Raw genomic sequence first — 26,071 nt, forward strand, 5'->3', positions numbered from 1 at the left:
GGACATTATGTGCTCAGAGTGTAACGGGGCCTTAGGCACATCAGACCCCTCTGTGCTCTATCTCCAAGATTCAAGGAAAGAGAAATGCTGGTTTGGAGAAAGAAAGAAGTGCTTGGGGCTATTACACTGAATTTCTAATAGAGACCTTGGAGGGTGTTAATGAAACAAGAATTTATTTTAAGTCATATCTATACATTGGAAATACTTGAATTAGAGTCTATGAAAAGGTAGGATATCTGCAGGTAAGCTTGAATTTTGGTGTTAGGATACCATGGTTTTCCTCATAAAGTTTATCGACGTCTTTAATATCACAGGACTCAACAAGGTAACATAATTGTACAGTTTTCTTCCTTTAGCCTTCCTTTGGATTGTCTTTCTGAGGAATGCATTTCATGAAAGGATAAGATGTATGTCCATTTAAAGAAGAGGAGTTTCTCTGAGAGGGAAGTTGGAGTGAAATTTGGATGAAGGTAGGGAAGTTGGTCAGTCTCAAGGATTAACTTTTTCACTAGAACTTTGACTTAAATGGCAGACTTTGGTAACATTGCATTGAAAATATGTTGTAAGTTTGTCTACATTATAGCCTGAAAATCTATTTAAAAAATATATTTTATATACTGGTCACTTCTTTTACTGTTTTTCTCTAAGAATAAACTTGTTTTGACACCACCAGGAAACTATGTTCTCTGAATGTCAATTTCAGCAATCTCAGACTAAACAAATGAGTCTAACTTTAGTAACTCGTGGCTTTTACCACAGTCTCTTCCGCTATAGTTATGAATCTCTGATTTATATTCTTTCTGGAGGAAATTAAGTAACACAGTTAAGATTTGCTTATTCTAGAATGTGTTAGAAAAAAGGATATTTTAGCTTAATCTCTCCTGAATTCTCCCCTTAGAGGAATTTGCACCTTTGGATCAAAATCTGCGCTTCTCAGGGTTGGTGTGAAAACACACTGAAGAAGTTCAGGCCTTCACAGGTTAAATGCCATGTCCTAATCTTAAGTCTGCATCCTCTGTTACAAGTTCTGTTGAAACTGCTGAGTGAATCTCCACTGGCTTTTCAGAAAAACCCAGCTCCCATGCAGAGGAGTAGGACCTAGGTCCAGTATACGCACTTTTCCTAAGAACACATTTCCCTTAGGCTGAGGTATTCTGAGAACTGGTGAAGGTGGGGTCCAGGGAGACAAAAAAAATTTAGTTAATGGTGACTACCAGAATGCCAAATCTTGCTGCAAGGGTAGACTGGAGTAGGCAGATATGGGTTCTTTTCTCTTCTGTCTGTACAATTTCCAAATCTAGTTTCTTTCAAGATCTTTTCACCAGACTTTTGCTTCTAGTCAGGAGAGAATACAGAGATTGAATTTAATCTCCTGCTTTAAACAAACAAGAAAACAAGACAAAAATATATAAAAAATAGTTTTCAAGACACTGACATAAGCAAAGACAGATAAGCAAAGATCTTTGAAAGATGAGAAGCATGTGAAGTTAGCCGTAACTGCACTTTTATTCCCTGAGAGCGTTTCTAGGCCTTGGTGAAGAAAAAGGAAACTGAGGCAGAGAACAGTGGACTCTCTGAGTTAAGGAGATGCTGCCCAGAGTCCAGAGAGACTATGGTAGGTAGGGTTAACAGAAAGAGTTCACCGTATTGAAAGGAGAGAACTGCATAGAGGGAGAGTCTTGGAAATTGGCAGAATTCTCTGGTATTCAAGAGTACTAATCAACACATACTAAGGTCAAGGAACAAATGTGTGTGCTGTGTTCAGTCATGTCCAACTCCTTTCAACTTCATGAACTGTAGTGCACCAGGCTTCTCTGTCCATAGAATTTCCCAGGCAAGAATACTGGAGTGGATTGCCATTTCCTGCTCAAGGGTATCTTCCTAACCCAGGGATGAAACCCACATCTCCTTTGTCTCCTGCACTGCAGGCAGATACTTTACCACCAAGCCATCCAAGATGTTCAAGGAAAGAACTATTTAAAAAAAAAAGATTAGAGGTGATAGAACCTGGTATTCACACACTGCTAAGAAGAGGGCCTGATTTTACTAGCCACGCTGGATAAAACCTCACAATTCAGTGCACTGACTACTCAGAAATTCTCAATTAATCATAATTAATCATAATTAATCGGCCCTAAACTAAATGCTACTCTAGTTCTACTTAACAAATCTTAAAAGAAAAGTCTAAAAAGATCAAAATTTCCCCAAATAATTGCATTGAAGAAGAAAATTCGAGAACATACAAAAAACATGCAGCTTTCAATGATATAAAAAATCACAATGTCTGGCATCCAATCAAAGATTATCAGGCACTTAATGAAGCAGAGATACATGAGTCATTATGATGTGAAAAATCTATCAGTTGAAGCTGACCCAGAACTGGATTAAGATAAGGACATTAAACTATATTCAAAAAGCTAAATAGAATATCTTAAAAGACTCAAACTTCTGGAGATGAAAGCCACAAGGACTGAGATTTTTAAATATGATGAATAGAATAAACAACAGATAAGACATTACAGGAAAGAAAAAGATTAGTATACTGGAGACATAATAATAAAATGTATCTAAAATGAACCATTGAGAGACAAAAGGACATAAAAGAAAAGTGCATTAGTGAGCTTTGGGACAGCTTCAGGCAGCCTAATATGATTGTCTTTGGAGTTTCTGGAGAAAGGGAGTGGGGCATAGAAAAATATTTAAATAAGTAATGGCTGAATAGTTTTCACAGTTGTTGAAATTTTAAACCCACAGATCCTAGAGCTCAGTGAATCCCATTCACAGGAAACATGAAGAAATTATACCGTCATATCAAGATTGAATTATTTAGAAGGAGTGATGAAAAGGAAATTTTAAAAACAGCTAAAGGAGAAAAGGAAAAAAAAAAAAACACTATAGATGAATAAAGGTAAGATTGACAACAGATTTATCAGAAATGATTCAAAACAAGGATGTCCACACTGGCATGGAGGTTTTTGCTTCCCACTTTCTTTGACAGTCACAGGGAGGGTTTGGGGCATCGCATTACAGCCTCACAAGGCTGGCTCCCTTGTTTAGCCTGCCCACTCCACTTTTGAGTTTGTGTCATCTCTGTGTTGTGAGCAAGTTTCTCTGTGCCATTTTTCCAACAGTGTTATTTCTTAATTAAGCTATATACATTTTTTTAGACATAATGTTATTGGACACTTACTGGACTAAACTATAGTGTAAACATAGTTTTATATGTACTGGGAAACCAAAAAATTCATGTGATTTGTTATTACAATATTTACTTTATTGCAGTGGTCTGCAACCAAACTCACAATATCCTTGAGATGTGTCTGCATAATTTTAAAAAATAATGATCTAAAATAATGTGAACTCTATCAATAAAATTTTATATGTGTTAAACATGACTAGTCAGATTCATATTAAACTCCTAAAATTGTCCTGAAAATGGAATTTATTTTATGCGTCCTTGTTTTAAGATGATTTTTTTGGCCCATATTGGACATTAACTCTCAATGAGATTTATGATTTGGAATTAATTATATTGCCCTTAGTGCTACAGACATCACATGATTTGGCTTTCCCATGGAAGCACAAGACATAAAGCCTCTGAGGACAAGGTTCTTGTGTTTGCTTGCATAGCCTTCTCTTTTTTCTTTATATGTTCACTCAAAAATATGTGCCAAGGAGGGATGGAATAGTAATTTCTGAAAAATAATGCCTCTTTGTCTTTTTCCTTTGGCATTGTGACTTTCATTTTTACCTACTGGAGAACAGTAAAAACTAATAATATAATAATATTCTTCAAATTGCATTTTTACAATATTTCAGGAGTGTCATTTGTGTTAAGAAGTCCATATGAAGCATTTTTATAATTTTAATATAAACTCTCATAAAATATCCTTAACTGCTCATCTGTGTTTCTGAAACGTTTTCTTTTGGATTTAGAGAATTCTGTATGTACCTGAGAAACTCCACTCAGAGGACGAGTCTCCAGGTAATTTTTGTGACAATTGGTATAAGTTAAATGGATTTGTTGGGGTTGGGAGTGACTGAAGATTGTTGGTGGGATTGACAGCATATCACATGAAAAGCTGCATACAGATGTTTATAGCAGCTTTATTCATATCTGCCAAAGCTTGGAAGCAACTAAGATGTCCTTCAGTAGGTGAATGAATGAATAAACTGTGGTACCACCAGACAGTGAAATATTATTTAGTGCTAAAAAGAAATGAACTATCAAGTCATAAAAAAACATGGGATAAACTTAAATGCATATTACTAAGTGAAAGAAGATAATCTGGAAAGGCTACATACTGTATGATCCCAACTATATGACACTTGGGAAAAGGCAAAACTATTTGGAGACAGTAAAAATAACAGTGGTTGCCATGGGTACCAGGGTGCAGTAATGAATAGGTAAAGCGCAGAGGGTTTCTCGGGCAGTGGAACTATTCTGTGTGATACTACAGTGGTGTGTACTTGAATTGCGTGTGTGCGTGTGTGCTAAGTCCCTTCAGTCAGTTCCACTCTTGGCGACCCTATGGACTGTAGTCCACCAGGCTCCTCTGTCCATGAGATTCTCCAGGCAAGAATACTGGAGTGGGTTGCTGTGCTGTCCTCCAGGGGATCTTCTGGACGCAGCGATGAAACCGTCCTCTCTTAAGGCTCCCTCATTGACAGGCGGGTTCTTTACCACTAGTGCCGCCTGGAGAGCCCCGTGCTTGAATTATTGCATGTATATCAAAACACATGAAATGTGTAACATCAAGAGTGAATGAAGGACTTCCCTGGTGGTCCAGTGGTTAAGAATCCACCAGTCAATGCAGAGGATGGAGGTTGGATCCCTTGTCCAGGAGGGATCAACTAAGCCTCTGTGCCACAAATCCTGAGCCAGCACACCTAGAGCCCAGGCTGTGAAACAAGAGAAGCCACCACAATGAGAAGCCTGTGTATTATTGCAAAGAAGAGTAGCCCTGCTTGCTGCAAGCAGAGAAAGTCTGTGTGCATCAGGAAAGACTCAGTGCAGCCAAAACCAATAAATAAATAATTTTCAAAAAGAGTGAATCAATAGAAAGAAACATACTGCTCTGATAGGGAATATTGATAGTGGGGGAAGCTATGCATATGAGGGGACAGAGGGTATATAAGAACTCCATACTTTTAGTTCAGTTTCTATTCAGTTTCACTGTGAATCTAAAATTGTTCTTTTTAAAAAAAAACAAAAAACTTTTAATTAAAAAAAATTGTTGGTGGGCATTTGGAACTGAGATTCCATTTGATACAATGAAAGTAACATGAAGGTCCTTGAATCTGACAAGCATTATTTGAAATTTTATGATCATTAGTCTGAAAACTTTGTGAAGTTTAACTTCTCTAGGACTCAGTTTTCTTGAGAATAAGTTAAGTGAATAATATTTACCATGTAGAATTTATATGAGGAGGAACTTAGATAACTCTCTACATGCTCAATAAATAGTAGCCTTCATGTGTAATATAATATATTTCAGATTCGGGGCCAAGGGGACTCATCCTTCATACCAGTGGGAGAACAAGAAAGGCAATAGATAAAACTACACCCTTTCAAAAGCAGTTTATGGAGACAGAGAAAAGATTAAATCTGACCAGGCTGAAGTATATTGTGTTTAAGTTTTTTTTTCCCCTTTTACTCTATCAGTGATAATGTGAGATCTTTTGATAAATTGTTTGTGTCTTAAAAAATATCATGCATACTGATACTCCCCCTAGAAAAGGTATTCAAATGATCTAGTATTGGAAACGGTGCATAGAAAGTTGTTATTTTTTGATGAATTTGCCCTCCAAATATTAGAAATGACTAATATTTCTAAAAAATTATTGTTGTTTAGTCACTCAGTCGTGTCTGACTCTTTGCGACCCCATCGACTGTAGCCCGATGGGCTCCTCTGTCCATGGGATTTCCCAGGCAGTAATGCTGGACAGGGTTGCCATTTCCTTCTCCAGGGCATCGTCTTGACCCAGGGATTGAACCCAAGCCTCCTGCGTTGGCAGTTGAATTCTTTACCACTGAACTACCGGGGAAGCCCCATTTCTAAAAATAGAAGAAAGGAAAATACCTACCTGAAAAAAAATTGCTAGGAAGAAGTGGTAACAGTATATTGTATCCTAGTCAGTAATCTTATTGAGAAATTTAACTTGCAGTTGGGCTGATAAGTGGGACAAATGATAGGACAAATATCTTGAAAAATACAAAAAGGAAAAATGAAGGCAATTGGGAGGAGTAGGTAACTATGAGAACTGTCAGATAGCTTCTTTTTCATTTTCTCTTTTACCCCACCCAAAAGTCCTCACTTAAGAAAACAAAATTATGTCCGGTGGCAGAGCTATTGGTCTGCCACAGCATCCATTCCTTCCTTTTTTCTTCCTAACAATCCCCTACCCCTCCCTTTTTGTTAATATCTCCCCTTTGTTCCCCTGGAGCCCATGGGCTTCAGGTAAGAAAACTTTCCCTGGTTCTAGGGATTGGGATCACCGACTACTCATAATCCTTCTTCTTTGTCAGTGATTGCTGCAGAAAGGAGCTTGTGATGTGGCCCAGTTTGTGCCAATGAGATGTAAAAAAAGGTTTGCTAAGTGCTTCAGGAAAAGACATTTTCTTGCTCTTAAGAAAGAGCCACTCAAAAGGGTTATTCTCCCTTTCTCTGGTCATCACAGAGGTGCAGATAAAAAGCTCAGAACTGCCACAGCTCTGTTTCCACCATGCAGAAGCTAATCTAAGGATGAAATTAATTCACAGTAGAGGACTTAGTGAATTACAGAGAAATAGGACTGGAGTTACTGGCTTGTTCCAGACCTACACTATGCCTTCCTCTGGAATTCTGGGTATGAACCTATACATATCTTTATCCGAGATAGCTTAAATCATAGTTTAATTTGCAGCTGAAAGCATCCCAGCTAATATCTGCTGACTAATGAACCTATTAGAAACGGTTATTTCTGACGTGTTGGTTTTTATTAACATTGTACACAAAAATGTTAACAAAGATATGGTAAGACTTTTAGGTCAAGGCATAGGATAAAGAAGAGTTTCCCAGGTGGCACAGTGGTAAAGAATTCACCTGCTAATCAGGAGACCTGGGTTCGATCCCTGGGTTGGGAAGATCCCCTGGAGTAGGAAATGACAACCCACTCCAGTATTCTTGTTTGGAAAATCCCCATGGACAGAGAAGCCTGGCAGATGACAGTCCATGGAGTTGCAAGAGTCTGACATGACAGAGCATATACACACACACACAGAATAAGGAAAATCAGGAATTTGATACCCTAGGAGAAGAGTTCTGAAAAGGCATTTGATTTGACTCTCTGGAGCTACCACACCACTTATTTTTGAATGATTAAGCCCTTACGCTAATGTCCTTTTGATTCACTTTTTTTTTTTTTTTTTGACAATTTTGTGAATTATATGACCTTATACCTATCTGGGTTACAGACAGCAGAAACACCATGAATATCTGTGTAACAGAATTGGAATAGATTCATGGAACTTAATCATATCGTGGATAATGGAAACTGAGTAATACTGACAGTTATAGCAAAGATGATGGCAGGGGATTTTTTTGTAACTGGATTTAATATAACTGTAACTTCAGATGTAATAGCTTTAAGACTCAGTTTGCTAACAGGTCTAAAGGATGAATGTGTTATCAGATTGTGGAGATAGAATCACACTGATGCTTTCTATGATATGAAAATAACCTGTCTTGGTTTTTCAATATACAAGTAATTAGCAACGTATAGGACAGCACATTTTCCCTAGTGATCTTGGTTTGACTTTCATTTGCATTGACTTTGCATTTCATTTTTAAATCTTCTTAATGGGAATGGGTTTAAGAATGTCATTGATGAAGAGTAAATGTAGTATGTCATTCATGATGAAAATAAATGTTTATTTGTTAAATCAATCAATGAATGAAGACTTTTTCAGTTTTGTTTTAGTTACCACTTAAGCACATGACTTGTAGAATAATTCTATATAGTTAAGATGCTGGATGCTACAAACCACTCATGAAATGCTTCACATTGCTTTATTGTTAGATATTACTTTTTTGTTCTAGATCCAGGTTCATCTTTCCAGATGCCTATAGAGCACTTTCATATGCATGTTCTACTATCAGCTGAAACTTTCATATCTTATCTGGATCTTCTTCTCATCTCCCCACCCCTCTTTTCAACTGGTGACTTGCCTCTCTCCCAGTCACTAAGGGATACGGCCACAAGGCACCATTCGCTTTTTCCTCTCCATTCTCTCCCTCATCTAATTAGCCATGGAGTCTTGTTTATTCTTCCTTTGGCATGTCCCTTTCTTCCTCCTCCCATGGCTACAGCCCTTCACTGACTCATTGTTGTTATAGGCATGTCACTCTTTCCTAGCCTCTATTTACCTCCAAGTCAAACCACACCACACATTTTGGCCCGATTAATCTAACTGAAACACTTCTTTCCTTGTAGCTCTCTTTGTCTTGAGAACTCACAGCAACTGTACGTGACTTGAAGTTTGAAATCCGATTGAACCTGACTGTCATTCAAGGTCTGTTATTATCAGTCTAATGTTACTGATAGAAATTGTCTTTTAAGTCTCCTCAGACTAAACTCTCTGCTATAGTTTGGTTTCTGGTACAAACTTGGCACAACCCCACAACTTTGCTTATGCTGTTTCTGCCAGAAATGCCCATTTTCAAATCCTTATCCAGTTCAATCCCTTCCCTTGCTTTTTTGCCTTCATACCTGACTCTCAATTCAAATATCTATGCCATGCTTTCTTCAAGTCAAGCTAAATCTTACTTCTATTAAGTGTGTGTGATGTACTCAGTTGCTAAGTCATATCTGACTCTTTGTGATCCCAGGGACTGTAGCCCACCACACTCCTCTGTCCACAGGATTTTCCAGACAAGAATATTGGAGTGGGTTGCCATTTCCTTCTCCAGGGGATCTTCCTGACCCAGGGGTTGAACCTGTGTCTCCTGCATTGGCGGGTGGATTCTTTACCATTGAACCACCTGAGAGATATTTGTGACTATCTCAGTTCAGTTACTCCATCCGGAAGGAGCATGTCCCCAAGACTAAATTGGCTCAAGTTGTTCAAAGTTACAGAATTGGATGTCAGTACTATGCAACTTTGAATGGAGGCCTCCCAGGTGGCGCTAGTGGTGAAGATCCCCACGTGCTAATGCAGAAGACATGAGACATGGGTTCCATTCCAGGGTTGGGAAGATCCCTAAGAGGAGGGCATGGCAGCCCACTCCAGTATTCTTGCCTGGAGAATCCCACTGGACAAAGAGCCTGGCAGGCTACAGTCCATATGGTCACATAGAGTCATTCATGTCTGAATCAATTTAGCACGCACACACATGCAGCCAAGCCTCTGCTCCCATTTCTGGCTGGATATAGGGAGTGACAAGCCCTGGAGCCATGATTCCACAATATAGCTTGGTGGTTATCTGCTAACTGTGGTTTTCCTCTTTGTGGCTTCCTTAATAGGAATTTCTCCAATGGAAAAGATAATTAAATGTTGACTTGAAAAATTCTTTCCTTATGCATAGGTACACTGTAGTTATAAAATCTACCCTATGTTGGGAGAAAGCTTTAAAATGATTTTTAGTATATGTGCTGCCGAAGCAAGCACTACTTTAAAATGATTTAAAATAATATTTAGAAAAAAAAAAAAACCCTAATGATTGGACTTGTACCAAAATGTAAAAAAGCAGAATAAAAAATTGGATATATTTTTATCTTAGTATATCAAAATTTATATACTGTAAAAAAGACTGGAATATTATTATTAGCAGTGGTCATTTTGGATGATGGTATTGAATGACTTGCTATCTTTTAAAATACTTTATTTTCTAAACTTGTATTTCAGAGAAGTACAATAATACATAATTCAGGTAGTCTATAAAAGATAGTGTTTAAGCAGGTAAAGTCCAGCTATGTGCTGCATGTTTTGAAAAGCATTAAGGAGTATGAATAAATAGAAGATCAAAAATTATTTATTAGGACTTACAGGACACAAAGATAGTTAAATGCAATATAGTAACTATTTTGCTTTGAATTTCTAAAATTAAGAAAATAAAAGAAATTACTTTAAACTTTTTGTTTTATTTATATTTTTTATTATTAAAAATTTAAAACATACTGAAAAGTATAGAGAACACCATACATAAACACCTGTATATCCCCTACTGGGATTTTACAATTATTGAAACTTTTGCTGTATTTCTATTTTATATGAAATCTTATAAAATAAATTAGAAGCATCCTAACATTTTATCCCGAAATAGTTCATTTTCTTCGAAATAGTTCATTTTCTTAGAAAATGAGGGCAGTTTTCTATGTAATTACAATTCTATTATCACAACTAAAAATAGAATAGTGATTGCCTCACGCTATCTGGTGCTGAGCCAATATTCCAACTTTCTGTCTTGTCCCTAACAGGTCTTTTGTAGCTAGTTACTGAACCCAAGATCCTAACCAGGGACACACAGTGTGTTGGTTGTGGCGTTTCTTATTTGTTTTTATTTACAGCATCCACATTTTCCTCCTTCCCTCTCCCTGGTGTTAACTTGTGGATGAGCTACTTGTCTTGTAAAAACCGTTGCTTTTTGAATTTGTTTAATTGCTTCCTGCTGATGCTGCTTTAACTTGTTCTTCCAGCTCCTGTTTTTCCGTAAACCAGAAGTTTGATCTTTAGGAGTGGTTCCATTCAAGTACATTTCGACACAAATAGTTTATCAGTAATGTCACCTAGTTCCTAATGCATCCAGCTCTCTTCACCATCGCGCTGAGACTAATCCCTGAGTCCGAGAGGCCCCAGCCAGATCTCTTCCCACAAAACCACATTCCTCTCCTCCAGCCAAGTCTTTCAGGTGATGCCTCAGCATCAATTTAAGATTGATTCGTTTTCTGAAAATGAAATCCTCTAATTAAATTAAGTAGCTAACATTTAAATACACTGAAATTTTAGAAATCCCTTGGAGTATGTGAAAAATATCTTGGACTCTGAAATATGGTCTTCCAAATATAAATACTGTATTAAACCAAATGACTTAGTGGGTTCATTCATTTTTCTTCAAGTGTTAGCTCAGTTCTGTTAAAACTCTTTTTCACATTCTGCTAAATAAAAATATCGATATGTGTCGTGCATGCTGCCGAACTGGTGGTCTCTGCTGTGTAGGCGTCCCAGGGCCCTTACGCCGCCTCTTTTCTGGGGCTCACAGGAGCCGGGACACAAGTGCCCTTGTGTAGGCTTTGCTGTGCTTCCCAAGGCATTCCTTCTGCCAATCAAAACTGACTGTTCCCACTGTGCCAACCTCTCACATCGGTCCCTGGGCTTTTGCCAGTTTCTAAACTTGGCATGAGAACTTGTGCTGCAAAAGTTTGTGTTACTACATTTACTGCTCACTTTAAATTCTAGGCAAACATATAACTCTCTAGTGTTTCTTTGGGAGGGTACTTAAATACTCCTTTTGAACTTTGGGTGCTCTGCACATGCACTGTGTGAAAGGTGCTAAATAGTTATGCAATTTAAATAAAAATTGAAATGAATGCCTATAACCATAATCAACTGTGTATATTTGCTGTGGTTATCATAGGGCATCATTTACCTAATTAATGGAATATTCACTTGATTCATTGACATTTTAGCGACATTTCAGAATGGTATCTAAGATGTGGCCACAAACTTGCTCTTGCACTTCATAACATTCTTAGTGACATTTTAAGTCACTTAGTGAATATTTTTAATATTCTTGTCATTGGAAGTTATGTGCTCAAAACAAGTGGAGGAGTGAATTGATTACTAACTTGGTCTTTAATGTAGCAACTTTAAATCTCAAGATGCTTTGTCCTTGGGTTTTTCTTAGATTACAGAAAAAAATACTCCTTTACATATGAATTGTTGGAAAAAAATGTAAGTTAGAAATACGAGAAAGGTGGATGAAGAAGTAGATAGAAAGAGAAACGTTTATTTTTTCACAGTTATAAATAATCTGCTTTCCATTTTAAAAATGCCTTTGACTGGAAAGGATTATATAGTGTATGTTCTCCAAGTTATTATGTAAAATTTTATTTCTCCATGAGTTCCTAAGCTAGAAGCCAAAACAATATTTTTTTGGGCCTAAGTGCATTGCTTGATCTTGCAGAGCCTATTTCATGGTCTGCTAGATCCTAATGGAGATGGTTGGTAATGAGAAAATATTTATTTATATATAAAATAAATTTACAGTAGAGTGCAAAAAGCATGTAAGCAAGCAGTACCAGCTTTAAAAAATTCATAGTGAGACCGTATGAATGTTTCCAGTTTTTTCAAGAGTACCATTTCTCCACACACATAATTTAGCTTGTGTTCATGTGTGTGTGTGTTAGTTGCTCAGTCCTGTCCAACTCTTTGCAACCCCATGGACTGTAGCCCACTAGGCTCCTCTGTCCATGGAGAATCCCATGAATAATTTTGCAGTGGGTAGCCATTCTTTTCTCCAGGGGATTTTCCCAACCTAGGGATTGAACCCAGGTCACCCACATTGCAGGCAGATTCTTTACCATCTGAACCATCAGGGAAGCCTGTGTGTGTGTGTGTGTGTGTGTGTATATATATACATATATATATATTCCTTTTACTCAGTGGTACATGAGTACCTTGGGATATCATTGCAGATGACTCTTGCTATCTAACTTAAGCTGTAGGATTCTTACTATCCTAAGAACTATTTATCAGATTGCTGCTTTCCTGGAAATTGATTAATAGCAAATGTTGAGTTTATTTGTTTAAAGCAAGTTCTGTGCCCCAGTTAAGTGATTTATTTATTTCACCATCTAAGAACTGTAAAAGAAACTTCTATGGGGTCTTTCAGTGACCTTAGTAGCTGATGTGTTAATAACATTTCAGACTGACGATTTGTGGCAGGCTTCTTGCCCAAAGCTCTGTAGTGAATTATTGCTTCATGGCAGATTATAGTTTAATTCCTTAAAAAAAAAAAATGCCTCATTGATGTTTGGGCTGCAGAATCCAAAACCATACTCAGTCTGCTACATCTTGGAAAAAATCATCCGTTTAGATGGAACTCATGTGATTCATAAATACACTTTGTGCCAAAAAACATAATGTGATACCTTGATTAGTGAAAACTCTGGGAACTGGTCTCCTTCATGATGAAACTGGCAGTATTAAAACTGTGGGAAGTAAAAGTTTGTATGTGGTTAACCGGCTTGACAAATGGCACCACACGGCTTCCACTTGTCCCATCTAAATACAGGAGGCCAAGGCTACAAGGAGCGAAATGGTGAGGCTGTCAAAATATGCCTCACCCTTTGAAGCCAATGCCCTCCTATGCTCTTTACTTTCAACTTTCCCAGAAGAAGCCCTAATAACTCTCACTTCCGCTAGCCTTCCTTGTTGACTGAATGCCTCTTGATGAGCAAATTATAAAATGGCAGTCTATATCCTGAGTTTGGCATGAAACTTTTGTTTGCCCCAGAGTATTTTGTTTTGTTTGCGGGAATGAATTAGTTGTCAATGTTCTGAAAATACAAACATTTTACATTAAAGTAGGGGTCAGCATCTGTCTTGAAATACCAGAAGCTCTTGCAACATTTGTAACCATGCAGACTTTCCCCTGACCACTCAAACTTGAAACTGGGGGGTGTCTGGCCCCTGCAGATGGCGTGTGCCCTGTATGGGAAACTCTTCATTCCCCCTCCTCAGTTGCTTCACTCATTTATGTCCCCTGCTTGCCCTTGTGGACATTTTGATCTTTATGTTTTTGTTGTTGAATGTTTATTCATTTACTTGATTGTGTCAGGTCTTAACTGTGGCCCACGAGAGCTTAGTTGAGAATACAGGATCTTCCTCTAATTGCTGTGCATTGCCTTGGTTGCTCCGTGGCATGTGGGATCTTAGTTCCCTGGCCAGGGATTGAACCCACATCTCCTGCATTGGAACACAGATTCTTAACCACTGGACCACCAGAGAAGTCCCTGGACATTTGTTTTGATTCTTGTATTTCATGACTATTTTACCCTCAATGGAATTCCCAGGTGATGCAGTGGTGGAGAATCCACTTGCCAAGGCAGGATACACAGGTTCAATCTCTGGGTTGGGAAAAATCCCTGGAGTAGGAAATGGCAATCCATTTCAGTATTCTTGCCTGGGAAATGCCATGGACAGAAGAGCCCGGCCGGCTACAGTCGATGGGGTCGCAAAGAATCGGACATGACTGAGCACACACTCACGCATGCCTACCCTCAATAGCACTTAATGTTTACACACTTAAGTTTTATACCTAAACATTCAAATTATGAAGGGGAATATTTGGTTTCCTCTTAAAAGAGTATTAGGCTTTGGGAAGCAGGTATGTAAGAGACTCAAGTCATATGGTCTCTAGACTATGAAAGTAAAGTTGTCACTCCTATTAAAGATAGGATGGTGGGTGTGGGTGGATGAAAGAAATAGATGAAGGAGATTAAAAGGTACAAACTTCCAGTTATAGATAGATAGGAACTAGGGATATAATGTACATGTCAAATTAACACTGCTGAATGTTACATATGAAAGTTGTTAACTATTCAGTTCAGTTCAGTTCAGTTCAGTTGCTCAGTCGTGTCCGACTCTTTGAGACCACTTGAATCGCAGCACGCCAGGCCTCCCTGTCCATCACCAACTCCCGGAGTTTACCCAAACTCATGTCCATCAAGTCGGTGATGCCATCCAGCCATCTCATCCTCTGTCGTCCCCTTCTCCTCCTGCCCCCAATCCCTCCCAGCATCAGGGTCTTTTCCAATGAGTCAACTCTTCACATGAGGTGGCCAAAGTATTGGAGTTTCAGCTTCAGCATCAGTCCTTCCAATGAACACCCAGGACTGATCTCCTTCAGGATGGACTGGTTGGATCTCCTTGCAGTCCAAGGGACTCTCAAGAGTCTTCTCCAACACCATAGTTCAAAAGCATCAATTCTTCAGTGCTCAGCGTTCTTCACAGTCCAACTCTCACATCCATACATGACCACTGGAAAAACCATAGCCTTTACTAGATGGACCTTTGTTGGCAAAGTAATGTCTCTGCTTTTTAATATGCTATCTAGGTTGGTCATAACTTTCCTTCCAAGGAGTAAGCTGTCTTTTAATTTCATGGCTGCAATCACCATCTGCAGTGATTTTGGAGCCCAAAAAAAATAAAGGCTGACACTGTTTCCACTGTTTCCCCATCTATTTCCCATGAAGTGATGAGACCAGATGCTATGATCTTAGTTTTCTGAATGTTGAGCTTTAAGCCAACTTTTTCACTCTCCTCTTTTACTTTCATCAAGAGGCTTTTTAGTTCCTCTTCATTTTCTGCCATAAAGGTGGTGTCATCTGCATATCTGAGGTTATTGATATTTAGCAAATACTAATAGGTCTCATCACAAAAAAAGTTTTTTTTCTGTTTCTTTAATTTTGTATCTATATGAGATGATGGATCCTCACTAAACTTATTATGACAGTTCTTTAATGATTTGTGTAAGTCAGATCCTTATGCTGGGCACCTTAAATGTATATTGTTGTCATAGTAATGTGCTCAGTCATGTCTGACTCCTTGTGACTTCATGGACTGTAACCTGCCAGACTCCTCTGCCCATGGGATGTTCCAGGCAAGAATACTGGAGTGGGTTGCCATTTCCTTCTCCAGGGGATCATCCCGACCCAGGGATCAAACCCACATCTCTTGCATCTCGTACATTGGCGGTGGGTTCTTTACCACTGCACCTCCTGGGACACCCTTAAATGTATATAGTGCTGTATGTCAATTATATCTGAATAAAACTCAGAAAAAAATGAAAAAAATTCAAATGAAGGGGGAAGAATGATACTTCATTGTTTTCCCTAGACTACTCTTCCCTGTCTCTCCTCCTCCCTCTATTCCTCTGGGTCAGCACTGGCACTTACTGGGATGGCTGGAGCTGGATGAAATTGTGTCCTTTGCTACCGGGTCTTACTGAAACCTGGGCTGTCTTGCCCTTTAACACATCAGCTGGTGAATCTTTTCCAATCAACTTTCCCCCTAAACCTTCTGCTTTTAACTACAGGGTTAATACTTGGTTTCTTTCCTAAACTCCTTTAAAATGATTTCTCATCATTTACTTCAAAACTGACTTGTAGGAGGACTATTTTATGTTTTTCAGTAGATTTGATGCTATTTTCTTTAGTATTTTATCATATTTCTATAGTATATGTCATATTTTCACCTTCCCACTTGAAGGTCTGAAGCTAACACCTAGATATTTTGATTTTTTTTTCTGTCTTGCTTATGAAATAGTTGATGAATAAGTGTGTCATTGAAACACATTCTCTTCATTAATAGAGGTATTACTGCAAGCCTGTGTTAATGTCCCACTGGAAATAAGCCTGCAGGAATGCTCATATTTTCAACAGATTTTATTTGCTGAATTTCTCCCTGGTGGATTCTTTCAGAGTAAAGTAAGAAAAATGAATTTTTATGCCTGGCATTTGGATTTTATTTTAAAACTGCCCATTGTTTTTATACACAGTTTTATATACTTCTGCCTAAGGGTGCTTTGTAAAATTGCTTGTTCTTGAAACCTGTTGATCATAAAGTTAGCACTTGGGGCTTTTCTGTTCTGCCCCAAGTTGGATTTGCTGAGGAGCAATGAATGTAGTCAGACTGAGCCGAGAGCATTCCTTCAGTCTACCCAGGATAGGATCATGTACAAAGATGCTTTTGTTTCTATCCATTGGGATGTATGGTAACAGGATTTTATTAACCTAATATTTGTCAGGAGCATTGATGGTATAAAAATAATGTCCTGAGAGGGAGAGTACTTCTTTTTCTTATGAGCTTGGAGACAGAGACTTAGTTTTGGAGCATGTAAGAATATGGTGTGCTCAGAGTCAGGCCTGGCCTTCTGTGCCCAGTACAGATCCCAGTGTACACACAGGAATGTGAACCTGAGGTCAAGGAAAACCAAGTGTAAGACCAGGGAGAACACATGTGATGGGGACAGAATTTTTTTTCTTTTTCTCTTTTAAGACCCCAAGCTTGCCAACTTCTTTCTCTTTTTTAAATATTAATTATTTATTTACTTTTGGCTGCATCAGGTCTTAGTTGCAGCAGGCAGGATCTTAGCTGTGGTTGTGGGCTTCTCTCTAGTTGCAGAGCAAGGGCTTAGTTGCCCTGTGGCATGTGGGATATTAGTTCCCTGACCAAGGATCGAACCCGAGTCCCCTGCACTGGAAGGTAAATTCTTAACCACTGGACTGCCAGAGAAGTCCCAGAAGTTTGTTTTCTTTTTTAGCAACAACCTTGAAGGAAATTTGGGGGATATTCCCTTAATTACTCCACTTTTTCTCTCATTTTACCCACTTCTTAAATATGTAGACACTCTTCAGAGTTTTATCCACAGTTACAGTGTCAGTGGAAAAGTAAGTTGATTCAGCAAGGGCATTGAATCCCAAGGATTCTCAGGGGCCCATTGTAGTAAAATTTTCCATAGTATTGATTACAGTCATTAACTAGACAATTACATTTAGAGAGTATTGTGGCGCCAATAAAATTACACCTGAGTCAAATTTAGTTCTTTGGCTTCATTTTCTTAAACTGATAGAAATCTCAATATGATATCTAAGGCTGCCTATATGATTTGACCCTAACTGATTTCTCCAGATTCATCTCTCACTTAAAGCTCTTATATGCTATGTGCCACTGAACTGCTTCTTTTTGTCCTTTCCCTTCATCAGCGAATGTGAAATAAAATTTAAAAAAATAATAAAAATATAAACCTCTCTTTGAAAAAAACAAAACAAAACAACAACAAAAACCAGAAAACTTTGCCTCTAGTTCTTGGCACGGAGCTCCTAAAACACTTGTAATTTCCTAAGTGAGAAGAACACTAGGAGCATCTTCTGTCCTTAGAGTGGATCTTTGACCCCAGTTCCTGATACAAAACTCCTAAATCCCTTGGAATTTCCTGGATGCTAGAAGTATCTTTTGTTCTAAAGAGGTTATTCTTGGTGGACTGCTGCTGGGGGCTGGCTATGAGAAAGACCAAGCTGTGATTAAAAGATTGGAACTTTCAGCCCCACCACCATTCCTTAAGGAAGGAGACAGGAGCTAGATATTAAGTTAATGTTCCATCATACCTTCACGATGAAGCCTCCATAAAAATCCCAATACTACAGGATTTGAAGAACTTTGGGGTTTGTGAACACATCTACATGTTAAGAGAGTGGCGTATCCCATATCCACAGGGACAGAAGCTCCTGCATTGGGGACCCTTCTGAACCTCACCATTTATGTTTCTTCCTCTGGCTGTTCATTCTTATCCTTTGTTGTAACCCTTGCAATAAACCAGCGTATGCTAAGTGAGTATTTCCATGACTTCCGTAAGTTATTCTAACAAATTATGGAACCCAAAGTGGGGTGGTGGGAACCCCGACCCATATAGACAGTGGGTCAGAAGTTCAGGTGACGATCAGAGATTTGCAATTGCTGTCTGAAGTGGGGTCAGTCTTGTGGAACTGAGCCCTTAATTTGTGGGATCTGATGCTCACTTCAAGTATACAGTGTTGTTGCTGGAGACCTGGGTCTGGAGACCCCTTCCAGGGCCTGAGAGTGGGCTCTTGTCTAACACTGGGAAATAAATTGTCTGAGGAGACACATGAGCTGAAAAAGCAAGAGGGTTTGTTGGGAAAGGGCACCTGGGCAGAGAGCAGTAGGGTAAGGGAACCCAGAACTGCTCAGTCACGTGGCTCACAGTCTTGAGTTTCATGGTGACGGGATTGCTTTTCGGGTTGTCTTTGGCCCATCATTCTGACTCAAGGTCCTTCCTAATGGCACACTTATTGCTCAGCCAAGGTGGATGCCAGCAAGAAGGATTCCGGGAGGTGGTTGGACATGTGGTGTCTCCTTTAGACCTTTCCCAAACTCTTCTGGTTGGTGGTGGCTTATTAGCTCTGTGTTCCTTATTAGGACCTCCTGTCACAGAATAACTCACACCAATGGTAGTGCCTGGTCAGGGTGGGCAGTTTTAGTCACTGTGCTTCCTCTAAGAATGTCAGATTTGAATTATGAAGACCCAGCTGGTGTTGCAGAGAGTTGCTTGATGTGTGGAAAACTCACACATCTTGTGTCAGAAGTATTGTGAAAACAAAGGAAAATGCAGGAGTATTTTTCCTAGACAATGGAAGAAATATTCCTCTATGCATTTTCATTTGCTGTATGTCATGCACCTTTGAAGACCTAGGTCAAATGTCACCAACTCCATGAAGATTCCAAGAGTATCTTATAGAAGAAATCTGTTCTTCCTTTATTTTCCCCACTGTATTTTAATATCTCTATTTTATTGCACTCCATTTGCCTTCTTTAAAAAAAAAAAAACAAAACACATTTATTTATTTGGCTATGTTGAGTCTTAGTTTGCAGTACCTGGGCTTTCTAGTTGTGGTTCACAGGCTCAGTAGTTGCCGCATGTGGACTTAATTCCTCCATAGCTTGTGAGATCTCAGTTCCCTGACCAGGGATTGAATCCACGTACCCTGCACTGGAAGGTGGATTCTTAACCACTGGACAATTAGGGAAGCCCCTGCCTTGTGTTTGCAGTTGCTTGTATCTCTATGTTAATCCTCACAAAAAAAGAGATACATATAAGTGTGTGTGTGTGTATACATATATATATATGACATCTCACACAATATAATTATGTATAATATCACAAAAGGTTATCTATATGTATATAAAACGTCACAAAAGATTATATGTAGAGGCAGAGTTGCCATGTTGCTCATCTTTTTATTTCCTGTAGTACTCAGCACAGTATCTTAAGCCCAATAAATGAATAATAAATGTTTTTATTAATAGATTTGTAGATCTTTGGAATAGCTACTTGCTAAAAGAATTAATTTGATACCTGAAATATGAAGTAGAAGGAAAGTATATTATTTGGGCCAAAAAAAAAATGAACTTTTGGGAACATGGTAGTTTAGAGTATCATGAGGAAAGTATAAATTTGAAAGCAGTTAAAACAATATTAATGTGAGATTCAGGGAATAAGGGAGAACTGAGGCTGAAAATATTTGTACCTAACAAGTTCTGATTGGCCCACTAATTCTCAACTTGCATGTGGTTCAGTTCAGGGAAATCTGCCAACTTGAGCAATGTGATTTAAGCTCCATGATTCAACTATTATCTCAGGCATAATGGGTATTTGTGCACAATGAAAGAAAAATTCTCTCACAACACCATATATACCCACTGTGGGAGGGAAAAATACATAAATGCATGCATGCTAAGTCACTTGAGTTGTGTCTGACTCTTTGCAACCCTGTGAACTGTAGCCCACAAGGCTCCTCTGTCCATGGGATTTTCCAGGCCACTGCATCACCAGGAAAGCCTCTGACTTGCTTTTAAACTAAAAAAAAAAAAAGTTTTTGTCTATGGGATAAAATATAAACTCCTTAAAATGTTCTTGACGAATCATCCCCTACTCCTCTCCAACCCCTTTTCCCATGGGTGCTGTCCTCCAGTCACTAAGAATTTTCATCAGTCCCACAAACAAATTATTTCCTCTCATCCCTCTATGCCGTTTCTCATGATGCTCCTCCTTCTTGAAATATGGACACCTTCTGCCTCCCTTCTCCACCAGTTAAAATTCTATTGCCCTTCAAGGCAAAACTAAAGGTTACCTCATCAGTGCTTGCCTAGCATGATGGAGCTGTTCGCCTACAGTGCTTCCACAATATTTTATACACCTGTGTCAGACCACAAGTCACATTGTTCTGTCATTATTACTCCTCTGACAGCTTCCACCACTGCTGTGGGACCTTTTTATAGGACACACAGTCAAGTGTTCCATGACTTATGTTGGTCTTCCCTGCTGAGCACAGGATGGACTTGCTGCATAGTAGGGACTTTATACCTGGAGTGTTTGCTGTACAATAATAACAACTGTGAAGTTATTCTTTCTGCTGCAGTGTTTAAAACTTTTTGCTCCTGTTAAGGATACAAGATATTGAGGCTGCTGCAGCTGCTGCTGCTAAGTCACTTCAGTCGTGTCCGACTCTGTGCAACCCCATAGATGGCAGCCCACCTGGTTCCCCCGTCCCTGGGATTCTCCAGACAAGAACCCTGGAGTGGGTTGCCATTTCCTTCTCCAATGCATGAAAGTGAAAAGTGGAAGTGAAGACTCTCAGTCGTGTCCGACTCTTAGCAACCCCATGGACCGCAGCCTACCAGGCTCCTCTGTCCATGGGATTGTCCAAGCAAGAGTACTGGAGTGGGTTGGCATTGCCTTCTCCGAGATATTGAGGCATCATTTTTGAAATATTACCTTGCTGAAATATGTGTAAAACCAGAATTGCTGCCAATGGCAAGTCTAGCCAAAAAAGAAATCCATTGTTACTAAACTTCACTAAATACCTTACCTGCAGCAATCACTAGAAATTCTGCTTGGGAAGAAGGGCCTCCTTTTATTTTTTATGAGTAAAAATTACACTTAAAATATTTTTATTGGAGTATAGTTGCTTTACAAAGTTGTGTTAGTTTCTACCGTACAGTAAATGAATCAGCTATATGTATACATATGCCCCCTCTATTTTGGATTTCCTTCCCATTTAGGTCACCTCAGAGGTTGGAGTAGAGTTCCTTGAGCTATACTGTAGGATCTTAGTAGTTATCTATTTTATACATACTATCAATAGTGTATATATGTCAATTTTAATCTCCCAATTCATCCCACCCTCCCCTCCTTCCTCCTTTGTATCATATATTTGTTCCCTGTGTCTATGTCTCTATTTCTGTTTGCAAATAAGATCGTCTATACCATATTTCAAAAATACGGACCACTTCACAAATTTTCATGTCATCCTTGCACAGGGGTCATGCTAATCTTCTCTGTATCATTCCAATATTAATAGATGTGCTACCAAAGCAAGCACAAAGCTGCACTCTATGGGGCTTGCCTGGTGGCTCAGTGGTAAAGAATCCAGCTGCCAATGCAGGAAACATGGGTTCGATCCCTTGTCTGGGAAGATCCCACACGCCACAGAGCAACTAAGCCTTTGCACCACAACTTCTGGGCCTGTGCTTTAGAGCCTGGGAGCCTCAACTACTGAAGCCCATATGTCTAGAGCCGGTGCTCTGCAACAAGAGAAGCCGCTGCAGTGAGAAGCCTGTGCACCACAACTAGAGAGTAGCCCTCGCTTGCTGTAACCAGAGAAAAGCCTGTGCAGTGACAAAGACCCTACATAGCCAAAAATAAATGAATAGCTTATTTTTTTTAAAGTTACACTTTCTGATTAGAAAAGAAAGCACAGCAATTTGTGTAATCTGAGTAGCATCTTTCTGCTTCCTGCCCATTTTTTTCCTCCCCCATGTAGACTAGATAAAAGAGAGACTCTGGGGTCCTGATCTGTGGGAAATGATTTAGCAGCAGATCTGGAATGAGAAAAAGCACAAATATTGTTCTTTGACCTTAAATACTCATGAAGAGCAATTGCAATACCCTTCAAGAATATCGACACTAAGCTGTTCTGAAGTCTAACTCCAGAAACTTTCCTCTCTACCTTGTGCTTCTCAAGTGGTTATCTTATTATTATTACCCAAGGAGGGGAGAGAAAAGTGGACTTTAAAAAAATTGAGATTTTTTTTTTAATGTTTATTTTTTAATTTTATTTTTTATGTAAAATTGCAATTTCGAGTCTTCAAATAGCTGACTTTATCTTTCATGTTTCTTTGTATAACTGCTGAAAATGCAAAACCAAACATCAAGCTGAAACTACATGTGATTCACTTTGTTTCTCTTAGTGACAGCTTCCTGTGGTGGTTAAGAAGTCGGATAGGTTTATATTTTAATTCTGCAATTCAACTTCCTGTGTGACCCTGGGAAAGTTGTATGAACGCTCTGTGCCTCAGTTTCCTCATCTGTAAAGCAGACATGATAAGGACATCTACTTCATAGGGAGTTGTGCATTCAATGAGCTGTAATTTCCAAATAGTTAAGAAGGGTGCCTGAAACACAGGAAGTTTTGTGTGAGTGTTCGTAAAATATATAAATGTTCCCATAGGAGTGGATGGTGTATGTGAACCCCTTCTATCATATACTCTTTGGTAGTATTGACAAAAATTAATCAGTTGATCTAAGAAAGAAGTAGAAAATTTTATTGGCGTCAAATTGAGGATTATAACCTAGGAATAGCATCTCAGAAAGCTCTGAGAACTGTTCTGCACAGCTATTTAACTTTTTTTTGAGCCAGAGGGCTGTACATTAAATGACAGCTTGCACAATCTAGATACAAGATCAAAAAGGAATGTTATCTTTTAAGGAGTTGTCTTGTTGATGCTAGGAGAATAATGTCAGAAGAATGCTTTGTATGGTTGAATCAGTATTTCTGCTGATGGGGGATGTTTGGCAGAAGTACAATGCAGATACTCTAATGTAGAGGGGAGAGAGGAAGCCAAAAGGCAGAGAAAAATTTTTAATGCTTATTTTTTGTCTTGCCATGAAATACAAGTTGTTTTTCACAGTTGAAAAAAGAACAGTGAGAACAGTAGCCTTTTCTGTTTTTAACTTTTTGAAGCACAGTCAAGTATATTTTCTAGATTGATCTTTACTACAATACTGGGAGGAAAGGGAACAATAGATAAAAATATTGACATCTGAGTGACTTGCCCACAGATGATTAACAGTGTGGAGAGGTGCAGCTAGAATCTTTTGACTTTCCGAGGGCATCTGCATTCTTAAAAAATTAGAATGCGTGATTAGAAATCAGTATGTGTTTAATTCAAAAATATTTTATTGATAAAATGACAAGCTTTAGCCTGTTTGTTTTTAAAATGCCAACAAAGGTATTTTTAAAAAATTATTGTGTCCAACTTTTATCTACAAAATACCAAGTCTGAGTTGTCATTATTGATTAATTTTGACCTAGTCAGTAAGAATGTTAATGTTTATAGAGAACAGACTGCCAAGATGGGAGCAGGGTGAGAGAGAGATGGGTTGGGAGTTTGAGGTTAACAGATACGTATATATACTGAATCACTTTGCTCTACAAAAGAAATTAACATCACATTGTAAACCAACTATATTTCAATAAAAAAGAATATTAATGTTTAATATAGTGAAATAGCCTTGTGCCATGACTAGAGCTGTTCAGAAATTGCCAAGTTCTTCTGGTAAATATCGGGAGCTTCTGATAATTCTAGATCTTTTAGGCCACCTGTCTCCCACTACCCTATCCGAGGGGTATATTAGAATTAAAGTAAGATTTTGGCCAAATTCTATGAAGCAAGCCATTACTTATTAGCAAATGTATGTCATAGAACCTATTCTTGAATCTTAATTAAACCCTATTCCAAGTCATCAGACACTTGATTAATGAGATACTAGGTTTTATCCCCAGGCTTTGCCATTGATGGGAAAGGGTGTGTGTTAGTTGCTCAGTTGTGTCCGACTCTTTGCAACCCCATGGAGTGAAGCCCGCCAGGCTCCTCCATCCATGCAATTTTCTAGGTAAGAATACTGGAGTGGGTTGCCATTTCCTTCTCCAGGGGATCTTCCTGACTCAGGGATCAAACCCTGGTCTCCAGCTTTGCAGGCAGACTCTTTATCATCTGAGCCACCAGGGAAATCCAAGATGTCTATGGGATGACTTCCCTGGTAGTCCACTTGCTAAGAATCTGCCTGCTGATGCAGGGGACATGGGTTCAATCCCTGGTCTGGGAAGTTCATGCCAAGGGGCAACTAAGCCGATGAGAGGAAAGAGTATCAAAGGCTTTGGAAACTAAGGCATTTGCTATTTGTATAAAATTTGCATGCAGGAAGAACAAGGGAGCATCTATCAGTCAGAAGTCAGATATTTCAATTCTTAGGAAATAAAAGTGACTCAAGTATATATTTTGAAAATGAGAATATTAACAGTAAATTAGATCAAATGTGAACTTTTAAAAAATAAAATATACATTTGAAACAAGGATGCTGTGCTTAGTCACTCAATTGTATCCAAGTCTTTGCAACCCCATGGACTGTATCCCACCAAGCTCCTATGTCCATGGGGATTCTCCAGGCAAGAATGCTGAGGGGGTTGCCCTTCTGAGGGGATCTTCCCAACCCAGGGGATCTCCCTCCTCCAGGGGATCTTCCCAACCCAGGGATCAAAGCCAGGTCTTCCACATTGCAGGTGGATTCTTTACCATCTGAGCCACCAGGGAAGAAGGTGGCTCCCTGAAACAAGGGAGACATTGTAAATGAAGTAAATACAGATCTGAAGAGAAATTCAGATATCCACTGGAAAGAATGAGAGTCAAGTTATTACTTTGGAAGAGCAAAGAGCAATGTGATATTGAAGGGTTCATGAAATTGCTTCCAGAGAGAAAAAATTAAGGATTTTAAAAGTGAATTGAAATTTAAAATTTTAAAATTTTAGAACATTTGTTATACATTTCTGTTGATTATAGAGGTTCTGATTTTTGTCATCATTTTCTCTCTTCCCTGGATATAAAAATCCACATATTTATACCTACATTTTATTACTATTTATTTTATTTATTATTTTATTTCTTTGGCTGTGCCAGGCCTTAGTTGTGGCATGTTTGATCTTTGATACTTATTGAGTATCTTTAGTTGCAGCATGTGGGATCTAGTTCCTTGACCAGGGATAGAACCTGGGCCCCCTACATTGAGAGTGTAGGGTCTTAGCCACTGGATCACCAGGGAAGTCCCTATAACTACCTTTTTTTTTTTTTTTTAATTATTAATTAACTCTGTTAACTCTGCCTTTTTAAGTGCTGTCATTATTCACTGTGAGAGATACTTGGGAAAGGTGAACCTGTGAGAAATGGGTTAGAAGGAAAATGTCTTATACAGAGCAACAAAAGTGAGATAAAGAAGGAATGAATGGTTTTTCAGATTTATAGTGCAGTCCTGAGGTTACTTGTCCTGTGTCTTCATGTAGGTCTTTCAGGCTTCCTTGTACCGTGGTATTGCTCAAGGAGCTCCAGAAAAAGAGTCAATGTAAAGAGATTTATTTTAAGGACTTGGCTCAAACAATTGTGGAGGCTCTCAAGCTC

The 26,071-nt window shown here is 38.8% G+C and overlaps 1 non-coding gene and 1 pseudogene across 1 annotated transcript; one reads left to right on the forward strand and one right to left on the reverse strand.

Annotated features, from left to right (window-relative positions):
• Nucleotides 1–271: 271 nt before the first annotated feature.
• The window catches only part of LOC122675257, a 99,067-nt pseudogene continuing 73,267 nt past the window's right edge, over nucleotides 272–26,071 (forward strand).
• Nucleotides 21,836–21,942, reverse strand: LOC122676205. The gene has a single exon (XR_006335489.1). It is a non-coding gene; the product is annotated as a U6 spliceosomal RNA (small nuclear RNA).

Source organism: Cervus elaphus, chromosome 19 (genome assembly GCF_910594005.1).
Source record: "Cervus elaphus chromosome 19, mCerEla1.1, whole genome shotgun sequence".
NCBI classification, from domain to species: Eukaryota; Metazoa; Chordata; class Mammalia; order Artiodactyla; family Cervidae; genus Cervus; species Cervus elaphus.